Consider the following 24,110-nt stretch of genomic DNA (forward strand, 5'->3'; position numbering starts at 1 on the left):
TCTCTGAAGTAAAGTTTGAATGCTGGCAGTTCAGCTCCAGAAAAGACCTTTGTGTCTGGTATCTTATCCTGCCTTCAGAATCTTCCTGAGACAATCCTAATGGAAGCTATTCAGTTTCCTGGCATGGTGCTGGTTGACTGTCCAGATTCCACAGGCATATACTAATGAGGTCAGCACAAGGGCTCCCTGGATCTTGAGTTTGGTTGGCAGCCTAATACTTCTTCGCTCCCACACATTCCTTCTGAGCCTCAAAAACAATGAGCTAGCTCTGATAGTGTGTGCATCAATCCCATCAGCTATGTGTTCATCCTTGAAAACATACTGCCAAGTTAAGTGAACTTAGCCATAACACTCAGTGTTTCTACATTTGCTGTAACTGATGGTTCCACATATGGATGCTACAGTGCTGGCTGGTACAGAACCTCTGTATTCTTGGTACTAATTACCAGGCCAAAATTAGCACAAGCAGCAGAAAGCCAATCCATACCTTGTTGCATCTCAGCCTCAGAGGCTGCATTGAGTGCACAATCATCTGCAAACAAAAAAATCATGAACTAACTTTCCCTCTGCTTTAGTCTTGACTTGTAGCCTTTTCAAGTTAAATAATTTATTGTCAGTGCAGTAGCTGACTGATGCCATTTTAATCCTTTTTGAAGGCAGCTGAAAACATTGTACTAAAAAAATAGGAGTAAACACACCCCAGCTTCACTCCACTGATGACAGCATCGTTAGTTCTCCAGCACCCATATAAGCAGGCTGTCATGGAACTGGCATACAATACTGTTAAATTCTCTGGGTCACCAAATCTTCTCTTGATTTACCACAAGCTGTCATGACTGACGGTATCAAATTCCTTGGTCAGATTGATGAATTCTCTGTACAGACCTCCTTTCTGCCCCTGGCAATTTTTTTCTGGAGCTGTTAGGCATCAAACACCATATATAGATCATTCCTTGGCCCTTTCTCAAGCCATTTTGACTCTTGGGTAGATGGCCATTTTCCAGATGAGGGATTACTCTGTTAAGGAAGACTGTGGCAATGATCTTCCTGGCAATGACTGAGAGAGAGAGACCCCTTGTGATTGTCACAGGACAGCCTATTTCCTTTTCCTTTATAGAGATGGACGATGGAGGCATCCTTAAATTCATTGGGGATAACTTCCTTTTGCCATATAACCCAGAAAATTCAATCAACTGTTGTATGAGCAGTAGACCCCCTGCCTTGTAAATATCAGCTGGAATAGAATTAACACCAGACATTTTGCCACAGGAGAGAAACCTAATGACATTCAAAATCTCTTCTTCAGTTGGAAATTTGTCTAGAGATAGGGATAGACTTTAACCTGAGGGAGGGATGGTCAGTGGTTTCAGCATTGGTTGATGATGGTCTGTTGAGAACGCTCTGGAAGTTTTCAGGTCATCTCTGATCACCCTAATCAATGTGACTCTATCAGCACTAATTAATTGAGATGCACCATAGGTCTTTGGCCCATAAATATCCTTTAAGGCATCATAAAATCACTTTGGATTTTTACCGTCAGTATAAAACTGAATTTCATCTACCTTCTTACTGAGGCAAGAATTCGGTATCTTTCTAAGCTTTGCTTCCACTTTACTTTTTATGGAGTTAAATGCTACCTTCTTAGAGATGGATGAACTAATCTGCTCGTAAACCCTGTAGAGTTCTTGTTCTTTGTTTAACATCTTCTGAATTTCCCCATTATTTTATCAAAGCAGCCTCGATGTTTGTTAGTGTTCTGGCCCAGATGCAGTGCTGTACACCAAACCTCTGACAGCTGCTCACTTCTCTTCTACTCCACTGTTGCCAACCACATGTTGGCTCACCTTTGCCTCCAAGTTAGTAACAAACTTTTCACACTCAGAGAACTGCTCTAATTTGCTGACATGGTCTTCTGATAGTCATCTTGTCTTTGAGCCACTGCTTTTGTTGAATGTAAACCTTACCTTGGAGAGGATAAATCTCTAATCAGTCTAGTATTCTGTGCCACACATTGCCTTTGTCCCTCTCACATCCTTTCTGACTCTTCTCTTTACAGTGACATAGTCTATTAAATGCCAATGTTTGCTGCAAGAGTGCGTTTATGAAGTTTTATTGTGTTTAGGTAAATGGAAATAAGTGTTGGTGATGAGATCATGAGACGCACAAGTCTTTAGTAGTAAGTAAACGTTGAGGCTGCTGTTTCTGGCTTCATTCCTCCCATGGAATCCTTGCTATGTCTGATAGTCTGTGCCTACTCTGGTGTTAAAGTCACCCAGAATTGTGATTCTTAAAAGAGCTCTTTAAGGGGGGCGGAGCCAAGATGGCGGCTGGTAAGCATGGACTAGAGTAAGCTCCGTACCCGAGTCCCTCCAAAAACCTATAAAAATGGCTCTGAACCAATTCTAGAACGGCAGAACCCACAGAACAGCAGAGGGAAGCAGGGCTCCAGCCCAGGACAGCCTGGATGGTCTCTGGGTGAGGTCTATTCCACACGGAGCTGGGAGCTGGGAACGGAGTGGAGCAGAGCCCAGCCTGAGCGGCGTGGACGATCCAGACCAGAAGCCGGGCGGAGGGGGCCCTAGCGCCCTGAATATGTGAGCTGCGGGGGTTACCAGACCCCTCGACCCACAAACACCAAAGACTGCGGAGAAGGTTAGTGGGAAAAGCTGCAGGAGTGGAAGGAGTTCCTGGTTCGGCTTCCAGCCCCGGGGGCAGCGGAGGTGGGGCAGCTACAGCTGTTGTTACTTTCGGCTCCAGGCCCACCTGGTGGGAGGAATTAAGTGGCGGATCAGAGCAGGAGTGCAACAGCCTGCGGATGATCTAAGCCCAGTCTGGACTGGGGGTCCTTGGGGAAGGAGGAGTGCGGCTCTGACAGAGCTGGCACCGCCCCCCCAAACGTAGAACATAGAACTCGTAAGTCTACAAGCAGTCATACCCCACTGAAAAACTCAAGGGTCAAGTTACTTGGTTGGGAATATGGCCAGGCAGCGAAAATGCACCCAGATTCAGTCTCAGACTTTGGATTCTTTCTTTGGTGACAAAGAAGACCAAAACATACAGCCTAAAGAAGACAACAAAGTCATAGAGCCTACAACCAAAGCCTCCAAGAAAAACATGAACTGGCCCCAGGCCATAGAAGAACTCAAAAAGGATTTGGAAAAGCAAGTTAGAGAAGTAGAGGAAAAATTGGGAAGAGAAATGAGAAGGATGCGAGAAAACCATGAAAAACAAGTCAATGACTTGCTAAAGGAGACCCAAAAAATACTGAAAAATACACTGAAGAAAACAACACCTTAAAAAACAGACTAACTCAAATGGCAAAGGAGCTCCAAAAAGCCAATGAGGAGAAGAATGACTTGAAAGGCAGAATTAGCCAAATGGAAAAGGAGGTCCAAAAGACCACTGAAGAAAATACTACTTTAAAAATTAGATTGGAGCAAGTGGAAGCTAGTGACTTTATGAGAAATCAGGATATTATAAAACAGAACCAGAGGAATGAAAAAATGGAAAACAATGTGAAATATCTCCTTGGAGAAACCACTGACCTGGAAAATAGATCCAGGAGAGATAATTTAAAAATTATTGGACTACCTGAAAGCCATGATCAAAAAAAGAGCCTAGATACCATCTTTCAGGAAATTATCAAGGAGAACTGCCCTGATATTCTAGAGCCACAGGGCAAAATAGAAATTGAAAGAATCCATCGATCGCCTCCTCAAATAGATCCCAAAAAGAAATCTCCTAGGAATATTGTTGCCAAATTCCAGAGCTCTCAGATCAAGGAGAAAATACTGCAAGCAGCCAGAAAGAAACAATTTGAGTATTGTGGAAACCCAATCAGAATAACCCAAGATCTGGCAGCTTCTACATTAAGAGATCGAAGGGCTTGGAATGCGATATTCCGGAGGTCAATGGAGCTAGGATTAAAACCTAGAATCACCTACCCAGCAAAACTGAGTATCATGTTCCAAGGCAAAATATGGAGTTTCAATAAAATAGAGGACTTTCAAGCTTTCTCAGTGAAAAGACCAGAACTGAATAGAAAATTTGACTTTCAAACACAAGAATCAAGAGAAGCATGAAAAGGTAATCAAGAAACGGAAATTGCAAGGGACTTACTAAAGTTGAACTGTTTTGTTTACATTCCTACATGGAAAGAGGACATGGATGATTCATGAGACCTCAGTATTAGGGTAGCTGAAGGGAATATGCATATATATATATATATATATATATATATATATATATATATATATATATATATGTGTGTGTATGTATGTATATATCTATGTGTATATGTATGTATGTGTATGTATGTGTATATATATATGTGTTTATGTATATGTATGTATATTTATATATATGTAAAAGAGAGAGAGCAGACACAGGGTGAGTTGAAGATGAAGGGAAGATATCTAAAAGAAATAAAATGAAATTAAGGGATGAGAGAGTAACATACTGAGAGAGGGAGATAGGGAGAGATAGAATGGGGTGGATTATCTCGCATAAAGGTGGCAAGAGGAAGCAGTTCTATGGGAGGAGGGGAGAGGGCAGGTGAGGGGGGAATGAGTGAACCTTGCTCTCATTAGATTTGGCCTGAGGGGGAATACCATACATACTCAGTTGAGTATCTTACCCCACAGGAAAGAAGAGGGAGGAAGATAAAAAAAAATAAAATAAAAAATAAAAGGCAGGGGGATGATGGAGGGGAGGGCAGATGGGGGTGGAGGTAATCAAAACAAACACTTTGGAAAGGGGACAGGGTCAAGGGAGAAAATTCAATAAAGCGGGATGGGTTGGGAAGGAGCAAAATGTAGTTAGCCTTTCACAACATGAGTATTGTGGAAGGGTTATACATAATAATACATGTGTGGCCTAGGTTGAATTGCTCAACTTCTTAGGGACGGTGGGTGGGAAGGGAAGAGGGAAGAGAATTTGGAACTCAAAGTTTTAAAATCAGATGTTCAAAAACAAAAAAATTTTTATATGCAACTAAAAAATAAGATACACAGGCAATGATGTGTAGAAATTTATCTTGCCCTACAAGAAAGGAAGGGAAAAGGGGATGAGAGGGGAGGGGAGTGATAGAGGGGAGGGCTTACTGGGGAACAGGGCAACCAGAATATACACCATCTTGGAGTGGGGGGGAGGGTAGAAATGGGGAGAAAATTTGTAATTCAAAATGTTGTGAAAATCAATGCTGAAAACCAAATATGTTAAATAAATAAATTGCATTAAAAAAAAAGTCACCCAGAATTATAAGCTTGTCTTCTTTCAGTACATTGATGATGAGGATCTATAGGTTCTCATAAAATTTTTCTTTGACTTCATCAGAGTTCATCACAGTGTTGCAACAATCCAGCTAGCAGCTGCTCTCGGGGTGTAAAACCAACAACAACCAGCTCACAGAACACTGCAAGCCCAGGTTCTTTTGGTCTGCTTTACTAAGGAAAGCAACATTAAGGGGTTAACAATCTTACTTTAATCCAGCATACGAATACCATTCAGTCAGCTCAGGGGGAAAAGCCAGCACCCTGAACTTCAGAGCAAATACAAACAAATTACAAACATGCATTTATGAACAGACCAAATACAATTCATAGTTTCCAAGGAATCATCAACATCTGGGTTCAGCTGGGAGCTCCACAAGGCTGGCTCAGAGTCACGTGCCACTCTTGCTGCGACTCAGAGCTCCGAAAAAAGAAAGCCAACCTCTGGTTTTGTATATATTGTTCAGGGTCAAAGGTGAGTCACACATGCGACTCACCCACGTGACCTAAAATCATCACAAAAATGCCACTTAAACCCATGTTATCTAAAAGCCTCTGATGTCACAAACATGTCACTCAAATCCATGTAAACCAGGCTTTCCCTTGAGGCAAGGAGGTCATAAAAGACTCCTAATTTAATCAAGGAAACAAAGGCCAAACTCTTCAAGGACACTTGGTTGAATAAGTGCTAAGAGCCCATCTTGATTGCCAATACACACGGTGGGATCATATGCCCTGATGGTGGTACGTACACTTTCCTGAAAGTGAAAATTGCATTGTCATGAGCCTATCATTCATACCTTTTGTAGACATGCAAGTTTGTTGACTAGATTGATTTTGATTGAGAAACCAATGCCAACTTCATGGCACTACTCTTCACTGTGGCCACTCCAGCTCCAACTTTGGTAAGCTGACCTTCATTTGCTGGGCGTGTTTCAGTCAGGGCTACTATGTGGATATGATACCTCCAGAGTTCTCTCACAGCAAATACTGTTTGTCTTTCAGATCTGCTGTTTTCTTTTGTGTGCGTGGTTCACAAATGTGCACATATTCCATGTACCGATAATGAATAGAATCATCTTTGCATGATTTTGTACATTTTTGTGTGTATTTTGACTGCAGGGTAGGATCCCCACCTGTTGTGGTAAGCAGGCCAGGGTTGGGTGAAGCAGATGATTTTTAGGGCACCTTTTCTAGCCCCATCCTCACACCAGAAAGTGAGCAGTGTGGTCCTTCAAAAAGGCTGCTCAGACTCCCAGGGGGCTAATGAGTGGCACTGGTGCTTCAGTCCGGTAAGAGGATAGCTCTGTGGTCTGGGCTGCCTATGTGTGGAGTTGTGACCATAGCTCTCAGAGTCTCTGCACCTGCTGCTTCATCACTTGTTTGTCACCACAGGACTTCGAGGAAGATAAAAATGGTAAAGCTGATATGGGTGATGTCTTTTGATTTGCTCATAAAGTGGATTTAAGTGAGGTAGAGCTACACAGAGTCATAGGCATCACACTCTCTTCTGGAGTCATCAAAGACCAGAGGCAAGACAGAAATCAAGACAACTGGTGATGGCTCAGGATATGGTGGAGTACTTTGGCATCTGCGATGTCTAACCAAGCTCTGCTAACCACAGCACCTGCTTCAGGAATCTTCGTGGCCATTGTAACAAGTTGTTCTCATCCACCCATTCTACCAGGGGAAGTCCTCACATGCTTGTGCTAGACACCTCCTAACTCACCAATGGGCTCAAGACCCCTTGGTTACCCCTCAACATGATTTAGCACATCTGCCACAACAGGTTATATGGGTGTGGCTGCTGCACATTCTGCAGCTTCTTGGAGCCACAGATGAGAACTGGATGAATCAGGTGGACAACAAAGGTAGAAATCAGCCCTCACAGCAGAGGTACTTGTCTTCCCTGGACACCCATATGCCCCCCCCACCAGGTACCACTTGATGGATGCTAGGAGTTAGGGCCCTAGGTTGATTTCATTGATTCCCCGTACTCATGAGACCGATTTCATCTTAGCCAACGCCTAAAACCTCTCATTTCACTCGGACAGTGATGGTTTTAGAAACCTGTTCCTGTAAAATAAGTCATCTAGTCTGGGGTAGAGCAGGGAAACTTGTTTGGAATTAACTTCAGACTACCATAAACTCACAGTACCATGCAGTTCGATGGATTTCTTCTTGGAACCATATTTTAAATCCCCATTGCCCACTGCCCCTGACAAATAAACTGTCCTCTTGTAGCCACTGCCTCCTATGTTACCACGAAGGTATTTGACAAATTTCCAGGTTTCAAGTTGGCACTTGAGAACCAAGTGGTACAATTAGCAGATCAAGAGTGAAGGGAGAATGGAAATGCGAGCAATGCACTGAGTCTGGCATCCTAACTAAGGGGGATCATGTCTACATGCTTTCAAATAATGAGGAGCTCGAATTGGTGGCATGTCACACAGATCTAGTGTTTGGATTGAGGTGTCACCCCCAAATGAGTACCCTACACTGGGAAAGCATGAGCATCCCTGTCTTCTTTCTTACAGACAGCAAAGCAGAGTACTAATTACATAGAGAGGAACAAGTCAGAAGCAGTCTGGATGGAACACAGTGAGTTATTAGATTATTGGCTCAAAGCCTCCAATGATGGAAATTCATTTCAATTCAACCATTCAATCGAATCCCTAGAGGAGGTAGTGTGGCATGGCAGAAAAAGAAAAAAAAACTTTGGATTTGGAATCAGTGGATCTTGGTATTAACCCTGCCTCTACCCTTTTTACTGAACTGGAACTCAGTTCCCTCACCTGTCAAAACAAAACAAAAACAAAACTGAGATTTGGAATAAATACCCATTATGTTCTAGTAACTGTATTAGGCCCTGGGGTACAAAGACAAGGAGAAAATATAATCCCTGTCCTAAGGTAGCTTACATTCTACAACAACATGTCCACAGATAAGTAAGTACAAGATAATTTGAAGAGGAAGAGCACTGACAGTTGACTTAAACCTGAAAGAAGGCTAAGGACTATACAGTATTTGACCTTAGCAATAAACAAAACAACACAGACATTCCAACACTTGTATTTTACAGATAGGACTGAGGTCCAATAAAACTATTCAGCTAGATGATGGCCGACCTAGGATTCGAACATAGATCTTCTGATTTCAGATAGAATTATTCTACAGTGGAATAGGATGCCCAATCTTTTCTTCTCTCCCTATTATACTACTCTAGAATTTATTCCAAACCTTTTCCTTTCTTCTCCAGCTGCCTATTCTATATGTTTACTCCTCATCTAATCCTTTATTTAAGGCAATAGAGGCCAGCCATCCTGATCTCACTCTCCACCCCAATCCTACACTTCAAATCACCTGAATGCCTTCTCCATTCTTTACTCTCTGAGGACAATCTTAATGGATAAGGTGGTCCTTCTCCTTGTTAACCCCAACTGTTCTATTTGTACCCCTGATCTCAGCCTCTTTCACCTCCTCTGTCAGCTTGGCTCTCTCAGTTACCACCTCCTATTCCCTAATTCTCAACCTCTTCTTAACCATGGATTCCTTTTTTATTATTTATTTATTTAGTATTTTTAGTTTTCAGCATTGATTTTCACAAGAGTTTGAATTACAAATTTTCTCCCCATTTCTGCCTGCCCCCCCACTCCAAGATGGCATATATTCTGATTGCCTCATTCCCCAGTCAGTCCTCCCTTCTGTCACCCCACTCCCCTCGTCCCCTTTTCCCTTACGTTCTTGTAGGACAAGATAGATTTCTATGCCACGTTGCCTGTATATCTTATTTCCCAGTTGCATGCAAAAATTTTTTTTGAACATCTGCTTTTAAACCTTTGAGTTCCAAATTCTCTCCCCTCTTCCCTCCCCATTCACCCTCTCTAAGAAGGCAAGCAATTCAACATAGGCCACATGTGTATCATTATGTAAAACCCTTCCACAATACTCATGTTGTGAAAGACTAATTATGTTTTGCTCCTTCCTATCCTATCCCCTTTTGTTCAGTTTTCTCCCTTGATCCTGTCCCTTTTCAAAAGTGTTTGCTTTGGATTACCTCCTCCCCCTATCTGCCCTCCTTTCTATCATCCCCCCTTTTTATCTCCTTCCTCCTTCTTTCCTATGGGGTAAGATACCCAGTTGAGTGTGTATGTTATTCCCTCCTCAGGTCAAATCCGATGAGAGCAAGATTCACTCATTCGCCCTCACCTGCCCCTCTTCCCTTCAGTCTGAGTCTGAATCTGAGTCCATTTTCACTGCCTGACCATGTTCCCAGCCAAATACTTGATCCTTGAATTTTTTGTCAGGGTATGACTGCTTGTAGAGTATAGAGTACTTTGTCCCAAGCTTGAGGGGCTGTGCTGTTGATTTCAGAGCTTTTTCTACACGGCAAGCTCTGCCGCACCAGCACTCCTCCTCTCCCAAGAACTGCCAGCCTGGACCATGACTCAGATCTGAGCAGGCTCTGCGCTCCCTCTCGAATCTGCCACTTAATTCCTCCCACCAGATGGCCCTGGGGCTGGAAGCAACTGCAGCTGTAGTTCTGTAGCTATACCACCTCCACTGGCCCCGTGGCAGTAGCTGAAATATTATATTAGGAAGGCAGAATTTATGATTTCAAAGAGAATCTCATATGTGCCTAAAAGGTCCAGAACCGCAGGATATAAGGAATTCTCTAGGCAGAAGGCAGGAGAACTAAAGCATGTATTTACACTCCACAGTAACAATCCCACAAACCAGCGTCCCCATTTTGATATTTTCATCAAAAGCTTCCAGGCCCAATAAGTCCGCCTCACAAGAGTAACTAGGAGGCCACAGAGAAGCGAGATGGTATAAGGCAAAATCGTATACATGCTTCCCCTCTACGGTAAGAAGATTACCCACTAGCCTCTAGTCAGCTCTGCTACCGGCAGCTCAGCTTCGGCTGTAGGCGTCTCTGGCTCCAACCGGAAAAGGAAAGGAGGATCTTCAAGCTGTCCTCTCCCCTCTTATAGAGTTTTTGACATCATCAAGTGCCGCCTGAACGACCAGGGCCGATTGGTTCTTGACTTGGCCCCTCCCCCAGCGTAGACCACGTTAACACACCTCCCCTCAGCCAGCGCCACGACTCATCACACAGGAAGCTCTGGTCCTGCCCCGGAAGAGCAAGCCCCAGCGTCCAGGGAAGCTCAACGAGGCGAGCTGAGTCATTCAAAGAAAACAAAGTCCATTCTGGCTACAAATATGAACTCTGCTGCTCTGTCCCTGCAGTTTTTTCCCACTAACCTTCTCTGTTGTCTTTGGTATTTGTGGGCTGAGAAGTCTGGTAACTGCCCCAGCTCACTGATTCAGGGCGCTAGGGCCTGTTCCACCTGGCTCCCAGTCTGATTGGGCTGGGCACAGTCCATGCTGGGCTCTGCTCCGCTCCACTCCCAGCTCCGTGGGATAGACCTTACCCAACAACCATCCAGGCTGCCTTGGGCTGGAGTCCTGCTTCCCTCTGCTATTTCGTGGGTTCTGCAGCTCTAGAATTTGTTCAGAGCCATCTTTATAGGTATTTGGAGGGTCCTGGGGGAGAGCTTTAGGCCAGTCCCTGCTTTCCAGCTGCCATCTTGGCTCTGCCCCCCCCCATGGATTCCTTTTCTATTGCTACTGTGTCCCTCATGCTAAAATAAAAATAAAAGTTTCCCTATTCACCTTACTCTGACATCCACTCAAGAAATTTAGCACTCCTCTATTTCCCAGATACTTTTTTAGAAAAAATCTCTCTACCCTTATTGATTCCTTTTTCTCAATTCCCATTCATTTAGCCCCTTACACTCTGGCCTCCATCTCCACCACTTGATTGAAATTGCTCTCCAAGGTCACCCATGATTTCTGTATTGGCAGTTTCTTAGTCCTTTGATTTCTTTATTTCTGTACAGCATTAGACACTGTTGACTGTGATCTCCTCCTAGGTACTCCACTCTGGATACATTGATCTGTCTTGGTTCTCTTCTAACTGGTCCTCCTGATTGTACTCAGTCCCTCTGCAGGATTACAACCTCTAGCCTGCCTTCTATTGGAGGGTGTTCCTTAGGCTTCTGAACTGAGCCCTCTTCTCTTCCTGTTCTATCTGCTCTCTCCTGGTGATTGCCTAAGTTCCCATGGGTTCACCTAGGATTTCTATGCAGATGATTACCAAATCTCCAGATGCATTCTTCCTCTCTTTCCTAAGCTTGGGCCCCACATCTCCAAATATCTGTTGGACATCTCCACTTGGGCAGTCTATTGTTATCTCAAGCTTATCATTCCCATATTAGATTAACCCCCAAACTCATAACTCCTCCAATTTCTGTCCAGTATACCACCCTGTGTCTGGCTAGTATATCACCATTCATAGAGTCCCTAAGATTTGAAACTTAGGAGTCATACTTCACTCTTTACTCTCAGCCTCCCTCCATATCTATCCATTTGCCACATCTTATGGACCCTACCTCCTTCTCATTTGTCATGTCCATATTCTTTGTTCCATTCACGGACCAACCGCCCTCATCACTTCAGGCTTTCAGGGCCTCTCATTGGGGCTATTTTGTTAGACTCTTCATTGTTACATTACTCTCACTTCATTCAGTTTCTTCTCTCAAAAATGTCCTCTACTCAGTAGACAAGTTGCTATTCCTAAAGCAAAGGTCTGAACAGTTCACTTTGCAAGCTCCAGAATCTTCAGAGTCTCCCTATTGCCTTTAGGATAAAAAGGCGCATTCCTCTGTTTGACATTGAAACATTAACTTTCTGGCACCAACATATCTTTTCCATGTTGATGACATATTAATCACTCACATGCAATATGCACTTCAGCCAAATTGTCTGCTTACTGTGCCATATGGGAAACATCCCATCTCTCAGTTCCAGGTGTTTGTACAGGTTGTCCTTGAACTAGGATGTTGTCCCTCCTCATCTGTATCTCTTGTGATCCTACTTCTCTCCAGGGCTCAGCTCAGGTGCAAGAATTTTTTTTGAAGGGGGGAAGGCAGGGCAATTAGGATTGAGTGACTTGCCCAAGGTCACACAGCTAGTAAGTGTGTCAAATGTCTGAGGCCAGATTTGAACTCATATCCTCCTGACTCCAGGGCCAGTGCTCTACTCACTATGTCACCTAGCTGCCCCATTTCTTTTTTTGTTTTTGGGTGTTTTTGGTGCCAGAATTTTTGAGCTGCCTTTGCTGATCCTGAACCCTGCCCCACCCCCAGAAAATCAGCTTGTACTTATTTTATCAATATGCTGTATTATTTGTGAACATATTGCATCATCTCATGGGTAGGAACCCTCTTATTTTTTTCCTGTGTGCCCTCCCACACACAATTAACACTTTGCCTGGCACATAGTGAGGGCTTAATAAAGATCTATTGATTTACTGATTGGTAGGAGCCTTCAAATGAGAACTCTGTGCCTACTGTTCAGGTACATTGTCCAGAGGATTCTCATTCACTTGTGGAACTTGTTTCAGTTAATTCAGTGCAATTCCTATCCTTGAATTGGTGGGTTCTTCCTGGATCCTTCATTTTAATGAAGTGCCCAGGCCATTCCCAGACTCACTCTTTCATTACTTTCCCACATCTTTTTCGTGACCCCTGCATGGACACTTTTTCATATCCACCTCCAAGGCCTGCTTTTCAGTTCCCTTTTATGTATTCTCTTTCCCCATTAGAAGGTAAGCTTCTTGAAGGCAGGAGCTGTCTTTATTTTTACTTGCATTTATATATACAGCACTCATCATAGTCTGACTTGACTTGCAGTTTAACTTATTGGAGAGGCAGTGTTGTCAAAATGATGTAAGTCAACAAGTATTTATTAGGCACTTGCTATGTGGACGACATTGCTAAGTGCTGGGAATACAAAGAAAAGCAAAACCTGTTAGCCCTCAAGAAGCTTGTAGTCTAGTGACAATTTAGCTGGAAACAACTATGTGCAAAGATCATTTACAGATAAATCATGGGAGGTAATCTGAAAAAGAAGACACTAGTGGAGGAATAAGAGGGGACCAGGACAGGCCCCTTGCAGAAGGTAGGATTTGAACTGAGTCTGGAAGGATGTGCTGTTAAGTAGAAAGGCCCCTGGACTTCCAAAGAGAAAAATCATTGCTTTGAATTCTGTCTCTCACATTTTTTAGTTATGTGACCATAGGTGAGTCTCTTCTGTCTCTGAATCTCACCTTCCTCACCCATAAAATAGAGATTATAATGCCATAGTATGAACCTCATAGGACTCTTGTACGCTCCTGTGGGATGTGTGTACAACAATTTGCCCACATTGGGGCATCATAGTAGTGTCAATTACTGCAACTGGATGGCTTTTAGGATTCCTCTCAATTCTGAGATGCCTCTGATTTTGTCATGCCTGGTCCACTGCCCTCAGGGCTATTTCAGACCTTAGGGGTTCTGTTCCCACCTGTAATTTTACTAGGTAAAGGAATCTTTTTGTCCTGGAAACCCCCAGGCAGGACCCTCATCTGGCCACTTTAGAGGGCTCACATGAAAACAGTAGTCAGAGTCATGAGGAAGAGGAAGAGGGGGAGGAGGAAAATGGAGATAAAAAGTAGAGGAAGAGAAGAAGAGAGAAATAGAGGGAAAAGGAGAAGATGAGAAGGAAGAGGAAGGAAAAGGAGATGAGGAAGAGGAAGATGAGGAGAAAGAGGATGGAAAAGAAGATGAGAAAGATAAGAAAGAGGAAAGAAAAGAAGGTGAGGAAGGGCAAGATAAGGAGAAAAAGGAAGGAAAAAGAGAAGGGCAGCCCACATTTTCATAAACAATTTACAGTTGGATGGTAGTATCATATATTATCTAATTTTATTCTTAGAACAAGCCTGTGAGGTAGTCACCATCATTATTCTCATTGCACAAATGAAGAAACCCAGTGTCTTTGAGGATGAAGATTGCTTTACTATTGTCTTTTTATCCCCAGTTCATAACATAGTGCTTAACTCACAGTAGGTGATTAATTAATGCTTTGGAATTTAATTAAATGCTGTAGAAGGGATTACTGTTTAGCTTTGAGTTGGAAGATAAGACCTCAGAGGAAATGTCTATCATTGGAGTAATGCAACTCTGGAGAGCCCAACACTTCCATGTTCAGAGACTTCTAAGAAAGGCTTCTTTAATAATGGCTCATAACGTTGTTAGTCATCTTCCAGTCATGTTTGACTCTTTGCGACCCCATGCAGGGTTTTGCTGGCAAAGATACTGGAGTGATTTTCTATATTCTTCTCCAGCTCATTTTACAGATTAGAAAACTGAGGCAAATGTAATTAAATGACTGGCCCAGGGTCACACAGTTAGTATGTGTCTGAGGCTAGATTTGAATTCAGGAAGATGACTTCAGATCTAGCATTCTATCCACTGCACCATCTAGCTGCCCCTGATTTGTAATATCTCCATGTCATTTCCAGCCATTGGCATTATTAAAGGGCTACCTTGGTGTTAATAATCACTCCTCAAATGTCTACATGTCCAGCAGCTTTGTAAAGTGCTTTCATTCCTTATCTCATGGGTCTTTAAACATCTCTTTGAGGTATATGCTATTATTTTCTGTATTTTAGAAGGAGGTGGCACAGTGGATAGAATGTTGGAACCTGGAATGTGGAAAACCTGAGTTCAAATCTGAGTCCCCACACTTGCTAGTTATGTGACTCTCGGCAAGTTATTTAACCTCTATCTGCCTCATTTTCCACTTGTAAGTAGGGACAATAATAGTACCTACCTCACAGGGTTCTATGAGGATCAAATGAAATAATATTTGGAAGGCGCTTTGCAATTCTTAAAGCTGTATACAAATGCTAGCTGTTAATATACAGTTGAAGAAACAGAGGCTCACAAATGTGTGTAGTCCATGGTAACATAGCTATTGAGACACCGTGGCTAGATTTCAGTCCAGTGTTAGGTCTGCATCACTCCAAGCCTAAGTATAGCACTATGGCAATCGAGCCCTTAACTAATGGCATGGTCCCTCTCCCCTTGAACTTGAGATCCATTGTGTGTGTGTGGAGGGGGTGGAGTCAGAATCAAGGATAGGATGACTACCCTTGCACAGCCACGATAAGCATGTCTATCAGGCCAGGGAGGAGATAGAGAGTCAATTTAAATTGACTTTGAGTGTTTGGAATCTTTGGGAAGACAATTTCAGCCTAGGTACTGGCAGAGGCCTTAGACAGGCAGTTTGGTGATGTAATAGATAGAGCACCTGGCCTAGAGTCAGGAAGACTCATCTTCCTGAGTTCAAATCTGGCCTCAGACACTTACTAGCTGTATGACCCTGGGCAAGTCACTTAACCTTATTTGCCTCAGCTCTTCATCTGTAAAATAAGCTAGAGAAGAAAATGGCAAACTACTCCAATATCTCTGCCAAGAAAACCCCAAATGGTGTCACAAGGAGTCAGACATGACTGACTGAAGAGTAAGAATGAATGAGAATTTGGGGGTATTTTTATAATGCTTCATCAGTGACCATCTGTTGAAGCCTCTTTGCCAACAAAGAGTATACATTGGGATATAGATGAAAGAGAGAGAGAGAGAGAGAGAGAGAGAGAGAGAGAGAGAGAGAGAGAGAGTTGAGTTAGAGAGAGACAGAGAGAAATATAGATATAAATGTGTTTCCATGAAGTGAAACTTTCCCCTGATCTGTCAAACCAAATGCTAATGGAAGGCAACAAGGCACCCTTATCCACCTATGGAGAAGCCTGCTATTCCCTAATCTTCACAGACAGTCTTGAATGCAAGCCCAGACCTGGAGAGATAAGGCAACTTGGAGTCTAGATTAATCTGGAGTGAAAGATTTAGCACATTAAAAATGTCCCATCCTTCTGCATTATTGTCAGAGAAGGGCATGTTTGATCCTGGTAGGGAAAGCTGTAATAGGAATTAGCTGCCCTGTTTATCTGGGGAGGATGCCGAGGAACCTGGAGAGTAATTGGGAGTGACTTGGAATATCTAATTTTCTGCAATCCAAAAAATTCCAGATGAAATGCATACTCTTGTTTTTTTCTACTATGCTGACAAACTTTTTTTTAAAAGGCTTATCCTTTGAAGAATCACTGAAGATCCGACCTGCTATCATAGAAGCCAGCTTGGCACTGCAGGGAGAACACTCAGGACCTGCAGGAAGGAAAACTGGGCTATCTGAGCAGTTCTATAATCTTCCATTCATCTCTGAAGATGAATTGTATTCATTGGTGCCATAGATATGTTTATGTATATCTAGCTCATAGAATTGTTGGGAATCAGTCTAATAGGAAAGAAATCTACAAACATTTAAAAATAGTTACTTATGCATTTGTTTAACATTCATTTAAAAAATCTGAGTTCCAAATTCTGTCCCTCCCATCCCTGTCCCATTGAGATGTCAATTCCACATGTGAAGTCATGCAAACCATATTTCTACATTAGCCATTCGACAAGCATTTATTGTGTCTACTATGTGCTAGGTACTAGACTACAGAGAGTAAGTGAAAAGTCCTCACTTGCAGAAAACTTTCATTCTAATGGAAGAGATAACACGGGCACCCACATATGTTTATATAGATGTATGCACACGTAGTATGTAAACACAGGTATAGACACATGTACATACACATATAGTATAAATATACATACACATATATAAATACATATACACACCACATACAGAATGAATACGGGGTAGCTTTGACAGTTTGGCATAGCCCTGGGCATATGACAAGCACTTAAATATTTGTTGACTTTTGGAGGGAAGGTACTAGTAGCTGGGGCTGCTTGTACATGAATTGGATTTAAATGAAGCAGAGCTAAACAAAGTCATCAGCTTCACTCTTTCCTCTAGAGTCAGTGGAATCCAGTGGCAAGACAAAAATCAAGGTAACTGGCAATGGTCAATGGGAAGGAAAGGGCTGCTTGGGCTGAATATTGGAGGAAATCAGGAAAAGCGAGAGTAGGGAGAGTACAATGGAGAGAGCCCTGGAGTTTGAATCCGAAAACGTGGGGTTTAGGGAAATGGAATGGAGAAAATGCTGGCCTTGGAGCTGGATTTCCACCTTATACAGGCATTGATTCTTTGGCCCCAGGCCTAAGTATGTTCATCTGTAAAATGGGAGGTTGGGCACAATGCTCTCTAGCGTCCCTTCTGGCTCTACATCTATGACATATAAATATTAGCTCTGTCACTTACCAATGTGTCATCTCAGACAGATCCTTCCCATTAAGTCTGTGGTTTGCATCCTCCTCTGGGCAGTGACTAGTACAATAATAAAGCATGTTACCTCTGCCTGCCAGAAAGGTGGTGGACTCAGGGAGCAGAATGAGACATCCATTTTTGTACATGGACAATGAGGGAATTAATTTTGCTTGACAATGCATATGTGTTTGATTTTTTTTAATTGTGCATACAGTGGAAAGGAGAAAATATAAATGATTGATAATTGAAAATAAAATGAAAGAAAAATAGAAAAGAAAGATGAGGATATTCAACTAAGTTATCACTAGAATGATTTGTGCATTCCAGCATTAACTTTCTGTGAAATGAGAGATTCTAATCAGCATGCTTTGTGATTTCATGGGGCTAGAGAGAGGCATTGTTCTTGGTACTTTTGTCCTAGCTCTATCAGTAAATTACTGTTGTGCATAGAGATGTATGTAGTGACGTTTGTATGCATCCATATGTATGTATATACTTATATATTCTATATCTATACACACATATGTATTATATATGTATGCACAAACATGTGTATCTATACATATATTTGTACAAAATATGCATTGTGTGTGTATGTATGTGTGTATATATGTACATATTCCATATTGTGAAGTGAGAAAGAGGGAGTAAGGGAGTGAAAAAGAGGTAAAGAGGAAGAGAGCAACAAAGACAAAGGGAAGGAGAAAGGAGAAACTAAGTAAGAATAGAGGGAGAATGAAGGGAGAGGAAGAGGAGGGGGAGTGAAGGAAGGAGAAATAGAAACAGAGAGAGGGAGGGAAGGAGAAAGGGAGAGCAAGAGAGAGAAAGGAAGAAAATGAGAAAGATATAAAAAGGTTATATACATGTATATGTGTATATATGTATATATGTATATATATATATATATATGTCTGTATCTGTGTATACATGCATATATGCAAACAGCATATATTGTTGGTGGTCATATTTCAAAGAAATGAACATATGTGAGATGCAGCCAATACAACAATACAATTTACTAGTGAAAGTAAGAAACATGGGAAGTTATTGGTGTCACCAGAAAGAGGTGCTTTTCCTCCTATGGACATGATGCCCACCCTCCTGTAGGCCTATTATATCAATTCCAGTCTGGGTCTTTAATCTTCCATCTCTGGTGCCTTTTCCTTCGTGTGTCTTTTGGTCCCTTTCCCCTTCCTTGTACCCTACAGGGTTACCCACAGCACACTTAAACTGCTGGCAAGGGCTTCATCCAGAGGCTGAAGGTCACTTTAGGACTCAGGTGGGTGGTGGGTGGTATAGTAGAAAAAGTAGTGGCTCAAAAGTCAAAGGGAGTTGATGTGACTTCCCCCTACCACCATGATGCTTATGACCTCAGCGAATGTGAGCAAGTCAATGAAGCTCCCTGGGGCTCAGTATCTGCTCCTACAAAGAAAAAAAAAACAGACTCTATAAGAAGGTTTCTGAGGTCCTTTCTCCCTCCAGATCACTGATCCTCAGTCTAAGAAGGTAATTGCCCTGCTGCACTTGGCCCTAATCAGACTACATCTGAAATTTATATAGTTCTGAGCACCATGGTTTAGGATGGCCTCTCACAACCAGGTAACATCATGAGGAAGGCACTCGGTATGGTGGAGGGTCTCAAATCTGTGCCATATAAGGATCTATAGAATGGAATAGGGATGGTTAGCCTGGAGAAAAGGACTTAATGGGGACATGGTACCTCTCTTCAATTATTTGAAAGCCAATTTTCACAATGAAAGAGGGATTTGATTTGCCCTGCTTGGCCCTAGAGGGCAATGGGCGGAAACTGTAAATAAGAACTTTAGACTTGCTGAAGGAAAACAAAAACAAACAAACAAAAAACCTTTCCTAACCAGAAGGGCTGCTCCACAATAAGGTCAGTTGCCTGAGGAGTTGGTGAATTCCCTGTTTTTAAATGTGTTTAAGCAGAGACCACTTGCTGAAAATGTAGGGGGATTCTCTTTCAGGCCTCAGTTGGACTAGTTGGGTTCCAGGGTCCCTCCCACCTCAGAAATTGGGAAGTCACTAGTGGAAAAATAAGAGAGTCTACATTCCTAATAAATTTCCCTATGAATGACTCACTCACAGGGTCACCTAGTGATGTCATCAGTCATCTACTATTCCATTGGGGAAGCGATAGGCAGAAACCCCATGTCCTAAGGTCACAAAGCTGAAGGGATTCTATCATAAGGTTATAGAGAACTCTGCTGGCAAAGCTCAGGATTCAAAGTCACTGTATCTATCATCTTCTTTTGTTTACTGTATCTTCAGGAAGTCTTAACCACCATAATAACTCACATTTCAATATCACTGTAATGTATACAAAGCACTTCCCCTACAGCAACCTTGTGATGGGGGGCTAATTCAAGCATTTCACCCCATTTTATAGATGAGGAAACTGAGTTTTAGAGTGGCAATTCACTTTCCCAAGATCGCACAGCTACTGAGTATTGGATCCAGGATTCCCACAAAACTCTCTTCAGTATGTCAATAATGTAACCAATATACTACATTGACACATTGGTTATTCATTAAGCTTCACATGCTCCATGCAGATAATGATGCCAGTGCCTGTCTTTCTTCGATCTACCAACTCCCCAGTCTAGTTGGATAATGCCCATTTCTTTTCCTCTCTTTGGAAGTTGTAAGTAGGCTGGATCATAGGATTATAGGGCAGCTAAGTGAAGTGCACAGAGCACCAGGTCTGGAGTCAGGAAGACTCATCTTCTTGAGTTCAAATCTGGCCTCAGACACTTACTAGCTGTGTGACCCTGGGCAAGTCACTTAACCCTGTTTGCCTTAGTTTCCTCATCTCTAAAATGAGCTACAGAAGGAAATAGTGAACCACTCCAGTATCTTTATCAAGAAAGCCCCAAAATGGGGTCATGAAGAATGGACATGACTGAAAAATGTCTCAACAACATAGGATTATAGATCTAGAGGTTGGAAACACCTTAGTGGCCACCTAGTCCAATACCTTCAGTTTACATATGAGGAGACTGAGGTCCATAGAGGCAAAGTGATTTGACCAGCATTACAAAGCAGTAAAAGTCAGAGGTAGGATTTGAACCTGTGTCTTAAACATAGATTGGCAATAGCAATCAATTAATCAGCAGTTATTAAGTGCCTGCTATGTCCCAGGAACTTTGCTAAGCACTGGGGACTCAAAAAGAAACAGAAGATGGTCCTGCCCTCAAAGAGCTTAAAATCTAATGGGGGAGACAACATGCAAACAATATATACAAAACAAACTAGAGATAAGATAAGAGGAAATAATTAATAGTGAGAATGAAGAGAGATTAGGGAAGGCTTCCTGTAGAAGACAGTATTTTAGCTGGGACTTAAAGGAAGCCAGGGAGGCCAGTAGTTAGGGCAAAGGAGTGAAAGTGTTCTAGGCATGGGAGTCAGCCAGAGAACACATCCCAAGAAATGGAGGGTCTTGTTTGTGGAACAGCCAGGAGGCCACTATGTAGGTAGATGGGGACTAGTCTATGAAGGACTTTAAACCCCAAACAGAGGATTTTGTATTTGCTCCTGGAGGCAATGGAAAGTATCATATTTATTGAGTTTATTGAGTCAGTGTGTGTGTGTGTGTGTGTGTGTGTGTGTGTGTGTGTGTGTGTGTGTGTTACATGATCAGACCTGTGTTTTAGAAAAATAACTTTAGGAGCTGAATGGGGGATGTATTGCACTGGGGAGAGACTGAGGCACCAGGCATGAGGCAATGAGGGTATGATGAGGGTACCAGAGCCCCCTACACTAGAATTATAGGACTACAAATTTTAGACTGAGAAGAAGTTTAATGACCATCTACTCATACCAAGGCAGCATGGTGAAGTTGGAGTCAGGAAGAACTAGATTTAAATTCTGACTCAGACACTGAGCTGCTACATGATCCTGGGTAAAAGGCAGCATGGTAGAGTGAAAAGATGACAGATTTGGAATCAGAGGCCCAGGGTTCTCATCTAGGCTCTGCCTCTTACCACCTGTGTGTCCTTGGGCATGTCACATCCTTTGGGGGCCTTAATGTCCTCAACTTTAAAATGAAGAGGTTGAATTAGATGACCTCAGTGTTCCCTCCCATCTCATGGTGCTGTGAGTCATTTAGTGTCTCAGTTGAACCTAAAGACGCTTAAGATCCTTTCCAGCTCAACAGCTCAAAAGCCATGGTCTTATGATCCTAAGTCACTTAACTTGAACTACAGTTTCCTCAAAGGCTCAAAGGCCTTTGAGGTATATTCCAGCATGAGATCAATAATCCCATGATCCTAGTCTAATTTTACAGATGAGCAAACTGAGGCAAGGAGAGGCAGAAATGACTTTATCAAAAGTTATACAATTCTCCAGGCTAAGCCTGTCTGGTTCCTTCATCCAACCAGTTTTCATGTGATATAACCTCTAGTCTCTTCTACATCTATATTTTTGGTGTCCTTCAGATACTTTTCAGCATACTGGTACTTGAGGAATTTGAGCTAAAGTTTCATGAGTGCAGTCCTCAGAAAAGAAGAGTGATAAAAAAGGGGAAGGAAAAACAGAGCTAGCAAAAGTACTCAAAGATAAAGTGATGGATGAGTAGAATTTATGTCTGCCATCCAGCAATAAATATGACAGGAATTAAAATAAATAAATCCAGCCTATACAAACAAGGAATAAAATAAAAAAGGAAAGAAAGAAGTCAGTATAAAGTTCACACCACCCAGAAAACCTGACGAGATTAAAGTAAATATAAGAGTGATTCCCCATGGATAAGCAGAAGCCAAAGTGAGAACTGAGAGGAAGGCTGGGCATAAGACAGAGATAAATAGTTTGAAGTTTTTCAAGTACATGCCAAATAAGTCCTGGGTGGAAGAGATGCCCAGTGTAATTTATTGGGAGAAAGAAAGTAGATATTCGCACACATTTATGTATATATATTCATTTTTCACTCGGTGACCATCAACCAATGCAGTTGGTAGATGAATGCTAGGAACTGACATAAATTTCCTGAGGAAGAAGGAAGGAGCCCTTGGTAAGAGATAAAGAGAATTCAAACAAGGACACATTGGTGTGCCATCCTAATGGACTGTATGCTTATCCATCCTTTAAAGCTCATTTCAATTATTCCCTTCTTCTAGAAGGCTTCCCTGATTGTCCAGGACACCCCTCCCCACCTTGGATGTTTCAGAGCCTCTTGTTTGTACATTTCAAAGTCGTGTTTTTGAAATTGAGTGTTATATATTTTAATCATCTTCATTTTTGTTTTATACTTTATTAGACTAATATTCTTACATTCAGGGATCAAGGCCTAAAAACGGTCATGCCATCTCTAGAGGATCATGGAAGTCTAGGAGAGATCTCAGAGACTATCAAGTCCAACCTCCTCAGTTTGCAGATGAGGAAACTGAGGCCCAAGGAAATGAAGGGACTTAGGAACATAAGATCATGGATCCACACCTAGTTGGGAATTTAGAGTCTATTGAGATAAAGCCTTATTGAAATGCTAAGGAAACAGGACCAGAGAGGTCATGTGCTTTGCCCCTCATCCTGTAGCTAGGAAGTGGTTAACTCCTTATGGGAAAACTTAGGTGTGGGACTTGAGGTCTCAGAAACTCTACTGTAGAGCAGAAAATAAGGATGGAGACATGGTGTGTGGATAGACAGTGTGCATACACCACACACATAGATGAAATTAATGAACATTTAATTAAGTACTTACTATGTGCCAGGCACTGTGCTAAGTGTTTGGGATAGAAGGAAAGACAAATACCATCTCTTTGATCAATGAGTATACAGTCAAATAAAGGAGACAGCATGTGAATGACAATGTACAAAGAAGGCATATGTGTATATATATATATATATGCATGTATATATACATATATGTATATGCGTATGTGATAGAAGGGAGGTTATCTCTTAAGGAAGCCACTAGCAGTAAGGGCTTCTGAGAAATGTTCCTTGAAGAAGGTTAGATTTTAGCTGAGACTTGAGGGAAGCCAGGAAGTGGCGATGAGGAGAGAGCATTTCAGGCAGCCAATTCAGACCCTAGAAATGGAGTGTTTTATAAGGAAAAAGGCAAGGAGGAACAGCAAGAAAAACATGTCACTGAATCATAGAATATACAAGTCAAGAATAAGGTATAAGAAAGAGGAAACAAGTAAGGAACTTACTAGCAGCAGGACAACTGAATCCATGATATGGCTAATTCTATTAAAAATGGGATTTTAATTAATTTTCAGATGTATCAAATTCATTACCGGTGTATAAATATCCAGTCTCTCATTCCCTTATTACTCCTATCACCAGGCTTTCTCATCCATAGTAATGGGCAGCTAGGTGACTCAGTGAATCATCAAACCTGGAATTAGGAAGACTTGAGTTCAAATCTAGCCTCAGACACTTACTAACTCTGTGACTTTGAGAAAGTGACTTAACTGCGTTTGCCTCAGTTTCCTCAATTGTAAAATGGAGATAATAATAGTGCCTACGTTACAGCGTTGTTGTGAGGATTACGAGATATAAGATTGTAAAGGGCTTACTACAGTACCTGGCACAGAGTAGTGTTTAATAAATACTTGTCCCCTTCCTACCCCTACCCTTTCCTAAGGGATAAGTAAGAAGTGGAGATCTACTAGATGGACTGAAATAGGAGGTGGGAAGCTCCCAAATAGAGAAGGT

This window comes from Trichosurus vulpecula, chromosome 4 (assembly GCF_011100635.1).
Source record: "Trichosurus vulpecula isolate mTriVul1 chromosome 4, mTriVul1.pri, whole genome shotgun sequence".
Classification (NCBI taxonomy): domain Eukaryota; kingdom Metazoa; phylum Chordata; class Mammalia; order Diprotodontia; family Phalangeridae; genus Trichosurus; species Trichosurus vulpecula.